The sequence below is a fragment of the Salvelinus fontinalis genome, chromosome 41 (genome assembly GCF_029448725.1).
Source record: "Salvelinus fontinalis isolate EN_2023a chromosome 41, ASM2944872v1, whole genome shotgun sequence".
NCBI lineage: Eukaryota > Metazoa > Chordata > Actinopteri > Salmoniformes > Salmonidae > Salvelinus > Salvelinus fontinalis.
The window spans coordinates 1242193-1248294 of NC_074705.1; positions in this window are offsets into that span (position 1 = coordinate 1242193).

A 6102-nucleotide genomic window follows, 5' to 3' on the forward strand; every position below is an offset into this window, starting at 1 on the left:
ACAGTTTGACCCTCCGGGCCACTGTAGGTCTCTATAGTGGGGCAGAACAGTTTGACCCTCCGGGCCACTGTAGGTCTCTGTATATGTGTTCTAGAAGGGTTTGCAGATTCTAGAATCTTAATGTCACTGGAATACCTCGTGGTCTCCTCCCACGTCACCCTTAGCCAACCCGTTGAGCCCGGAAGCACATCATGACACACACTGCGTCTACTCCAGTCAGACAGTTGGGCTGTTTCATTCCACCCGTCTGATCCCTCAGGCTACTACTGTATGTGTGAGAAAGCCATCACGTCTGTCACAAGGCTGTGCAATACAAAAGACCAAGTGTTGTACACCTCCTTGATAACTTGGTCTCCTGATCACTTCAGAGATGAATATAACTAGCGGTTGACCTCCGTGAGGAACAGGAAGAGGAAGAGTAATTGTAGACATTTAGTCGATGTAAACATCATGTGGTCTGAGCTGTGTCATTTCGTCTTCAGACTACAGTATGTGAGGAACCACCAGCCCGTCACAAGACTCTACGACAAACAATCTGCCCTGTTATTGCCTCAACTTCCTTAGAACTAACTTGGGGATTCGGATGATTATCAATGGATTCTGATGATTATCGATGGATTCTGATGATTATCAATGGATTCTGATGATTATCAATGGATTCTGATGATTATCAATGGCTTCTGATGATTGTCAATGGATTCTGACAGCCATGAGATAAACGGAGGGGAAACTTGTAGTTCCACACATGAGTATATTTATGCGGCGTGATGATTTAGTACATTTGATAGCACTCGCTACAGATCCTGCTGCAAAACCCCCACTATTCCCTATAGGCCCGAGGCCCGTATGCATTTATACTGATGAGCTGAGTCTCACACTGAATACAAATACAAACACAACACGTCAAGTCTTGGTTCCATGTTTCACGAGCTAAAAAAATTAAAAGATCCCAGAAATGTTTCATACGCGGACAAAATATAATATAAATAGCTGCTGTTTTCCATCCCTGTTAGTGTGTAATCCATCCACCTGACAGATGTGACAACGTCAAGAAGCTGACAGCGTGATTATTCCACAGGTGCGCCTTGTGCTGGGGGGGGGGGGGGACAATATACGGTCACTCTAAAATGTGCAGTTTTGTCACACAACACAGATGTGTCAAGTGTTGAGGGAGCGTACAATTGGCATGTTGACTGCAGGAATGTCCACCAGAGCTGTTGCCAGAGATTTGAATGTGAATTTATCTACCATAGGTCTCCTCCAACGTCATTTTAGAGAATTTGGCAGAACGTCCAACTGGCCTCAGACCAGTTGGACGTTGGTGTCGTGTGGGCGAGCAGTTTGCTGATGTCAACGTTATGAAACAGAGCGTCCCATGGGGGCGGTGGGGTTATGGTACGGGGCAGGCATAAGTTACGGACAACGAACACAATTGCATTTTATCGATGGCCGTTTGAATGCACAGAGATACCGTGACGAGATCCTGAGGCCCGTTGTCGTGCCATTCATCCGCCACCATCACCTCATGTTTCAGCATGATAATGCAGGACCCGACGTCGCAAGGATCTGTACACAATTCCTGGAAGATGAAAATGTCCAAGATCTTCCATGGCCTGCATACTCACCAGAGTATGGATATTCCCTTATGAGTCCTGGTTAACACTATATAGAGGATATTCCCTATGAGTCCTGGTTAACAGTAACACACTATATAGAGGATATTCCCTATGAGTCCCGGTCAACACTGTATAGAGGATATTCCTTATGAGTCCTGGTCAACAGTAACACACTATATAGAGGATATTCCCTATGTGTCCTGGTTAACACTATATAGAGGATATTCCCTATGAGTCCTGGTTAACAGTAACACACTGTATAGAGGATATTCCCTTATGAGTCCTGGTCAACAGTAACACACTATATAGAGGATATTCCCTTATGAGTCCTGGTCAACACTATATAGAGGATATTCCCTTATGAGTCCTGGTCAACACTATATAGAGGATATTCCCTATGAGTCCTGGTCAACAGTAACACACTATATAGAGGATATTCCCTTATGAGTCCTGGTTAACACTATATAGAGGATATTCCCTATGAGTCCTGGTCAACAGTAACACACTATATAGAGGATATTCCCTTATGAGTCCTGGTCAACACTATATAGAGGATATTCCCTATGAGTCCTGGTCAACACTATATAGAGGATATTCCCTATGAGTCCTGGTTAACAGTAACACACCATATAGAGGATATTCCCTATGAGTCCTGGTCAACAGTAACACACTATATAGAGGATATTCCCTTATGAGTCCTGGTCAACACTATATAGAGGATATTCCTTATGAGTCCTGGTTAACACTATATAGAGGATATTCCCTATGAGTCCTGGTCAACAGTAACACACTATATAGAGGATATTCCCTATGAGTCCTGGTCAACACTATATAGAGGATATTCCCTATGAGTCCTGGTCAACACTGTATAGAGGATATTCCCTATGAGTCCTGGTCAACACTATATAGAGGATATTCCCTATGAGTCCTGGTCAACACTATATAGAGGATATTCCCTATGAGTCCTGGTCAACAGTAACACACTATATAGAGGATATTCCCTATGAGTCCTGGTCAACACTATATAGAGGATATTCCCTATGAGTCCTGGTCAACACTGTATAGAGGATATTCCCTATGAGTCCTGGTCAACACTATATAGAGGATATTCCCTATGAGTCCTGGTCAACAGTAGCACACTATATAGAGGATATTCCCTATGAGTCCTGGTTAACACTGTATAGAGGATATTCCCTATGAGTCCTGGTCAACAGTATATAGAGGATATTCCCTTATGAGTCCTGGTCAACACTGTATAGAGGATATTCCCTATGAGTCCTGGTCAACACTGTATAGAGGATATTCCTTATGAGTCCTGGTCAACAGTAACACACTATATAGAGGATATTCCCTATGAGTCCTGGTCAACACTATATAGAGGATATTCCCTATGAGTCCTGGTCAACACTGTATAGAGGATATTCCTTATGAGTCCTGGTTAACAGTAACACACCATATAGAGGATATTCCCTATGAGTCCTGGTCAACACTATATAGAGGATATTCCCTATGAGTCCTGGTCAACACTATATAGAGGATATTCCCTATGAGTCCTGGTCAACAGTAACACATTATATAGAGGATATTCCCTATGAGTCCTGGTCAACACTATATAGAGGATATTCCCTATGAGTCCTGGTCAACACTATATAGAGGATATTCCCTATGAGTCCTGGTCAACAGTAACACATTATATAGAGGATATTCCCTATGAGTCCTGGTTAACACTGTATAGAGGATATTCCCTATGAGTCCTGGTTAACAGTAACACACTATATAGAGGATATTCCCTATGAGTCCTGGTTAACAGTAACACACTGTATAGAGGATATTCCCTATGAGTCCTGGTCAACAGTAACACATTATATAGAGGATATTCCCTATGAGTCCTGGTTAACAGTAACACACTGTATAGAGGATATTCCCTATGAGTCCTGGTTAACAGTAACACACTGTATAGAGGATATTCCCTTATGAGTCCTGGTCAACACTATATAGAGGATATTCCCTATGAGTCCTGGTTAACAGTAACACACTGTATAGAGGATAAGGTACTGTACCATTCGCAATGAACCTGCAGAAAAACATACAATCCATTCTACAGTCAATTGGCTTTAGGTTCTACCTGGAACCAACAAGGGGTCTACCTGGAACCAACCCTGGTTCTACCTGGAACCAACACGGGTTCTACCTGGAACCAACACGGGTTCTACCTGGAACCAACAAGTGTTCTACCTGGAACCAACAAGGGGTCTACCTGGAACCAACAAGGGGTCTACCTGGAACCAACCCTGGTTCTACCTGGAACCAACACGGGTTCTACCTGGAACCAACACGGGTTCTACCTGGAACCAACAAGTGTTCTACCTGGAACCAACAAGGGTTCTACCTGGAACCAACACGGGTTCTACCTGGAACCAACACGGGTTCTACCTGGAACCAACAAGTGTTCTACCTGGAACCAACACAACAAGCGTTCTACCTGGAACCAACACAACAAGGGTTCTACCTGGAACCAACACAACAAGCGTTCTACCTGGAACCAACACAACAAGGGTTCTACCTGGAACCAACAAGGGTTACTCCTATGCGGACAGCCTAAGAACCCCTTTGGAACCCTTTGGTTCTAAGAGTGTACCTCTAGCTGGTAGCTGATATCACCTCTCTCCACACACACACACACACACACACACACACACACACACACACACACACACACACACACACACACACACACACACACACACACACACACACACACACACACACACACACACACACACACACACACACACACACACACACACACACACACACACACACAGAGAGAGAGAGAAAGGTATTTGGGGATACATATTCCAACCACGGTCTCAGTCAAATGACCTCAGATTGTCCCGTAGAGTGTTACGTTACAGCAGACAGTCTGACGACATCCGTCTCATTCACATGCCAGGGACCGTCCGACTGTAGCCACAATAATACATTTGCCACCGTGTGTAAACGTCCCTAATTGTATTTGCCTTGGGCTCGTATGGAATAGCGTTGGGGAAATGAGACAATATTGAGTTAGGAACACGGATACGTCTTGTTCTTGTCAGATCCAATCAAAGGTGACTAACACTTAATTATGGGTTCCAAATGACATCAGTCAAATGTTTGGACACACCTACTAATTTTTATTTATTTCTCACTATTTTCTACCCTGAATAGTGAAGACATCAAAACTATGAAATAGTTAGGAATGGGGAATCATGTAGTGTTTAAAAAAAAAAAGTGTTAAACAAATCTAAATATATTTTATATTTGAGATTCTTCAAAGTAGCCACCCTTTTGCCTTGATGACAGCTTTGCACACTCTTGGCATTCTCTCAACCAGCTTCATGAGGTAGTCACCTGGAATGTGCTTCAATTAACAGGTTGTGCCTTGTTAATTAAAAGTTTATTTGGGTAATTCTTAATGCATTTGAGCCAATCAGTTGTGTTGTGACAAGGTAGGGGTGGTAAACAGAAGATATCCCTATTTGGTAAAAGTCCATATTATGGCAAGAACAGCTCAAATAAGCAAAGAGAAACGACAGTCCATCATTACTTTAAGACATGAAGGTCAGTCAATCCGGAATATTTCAAGAACTTTGAACGTTTCTTCAAGTGCAGCCGCAAAAAACCATCAAGCGCTATGATGAAACTGTCTCTCATGAGGACCGCCACAGGAAAGGAAGACCCAGAGTTCCCTCTGCTGCAGAGGATATGATGAAACTGTCTCTCATGAGGACCGCCACAGGAAAGGAAGACCCAGAGTTACCTCTGCTGCAGAGGATATGATGAAACTGTCTCTCATGAGGACCGCCACAGGAAAGGAAGACCCAGAGTTACCTCTGCAGAGGATATGATGAAACTGTCTCTCAGGAGGACCGCCACAGGAAAGGAAGACCCAGAGTTACCTCTGCTGCAGAGGATATGATGAAACTGTCTCTCATGAGGACCGCCACAGGAAAGGAAGACCCAGAGTTCCCTCTGCTGCAGAGGATAAGTTCATTAGAGTTACCAGCCACAGGACAGGAAGACCTAGAGTTACCTCTGCTGCAGAGGACAAGTTCATTAGAGTTACCAGCCACAGGAAAGGAAGACCCAGAGTTACCTCTGCTGCAGAGGATAAGTTCATTAGAGTTACCAGCCACAGGACAGGAAGACCTAGAGTTACCTCTGCTGCAGAGGACAAGTTCATTAGAGTTACCAGCCACAGGAAAGGAAGACCCAGAGTTACCTCTGCTGCAGAGGATAAGTTCATTAGAGTTACCAGCCTCAGAAATTGCAGCCCAAATAAATGCTTCACGGAGTTCAAGTATAAGACACATCTCAACTGTTCAGAGGAGACTGTGTGAATCAGGCCTTCGTGGTAGAATTGCTGCAATGAAACCAATGCTGAAGGACACCAATAAGAAAATGAGACTTGCTGTGTCCAAGAAACACGAGCAATGGACAATAG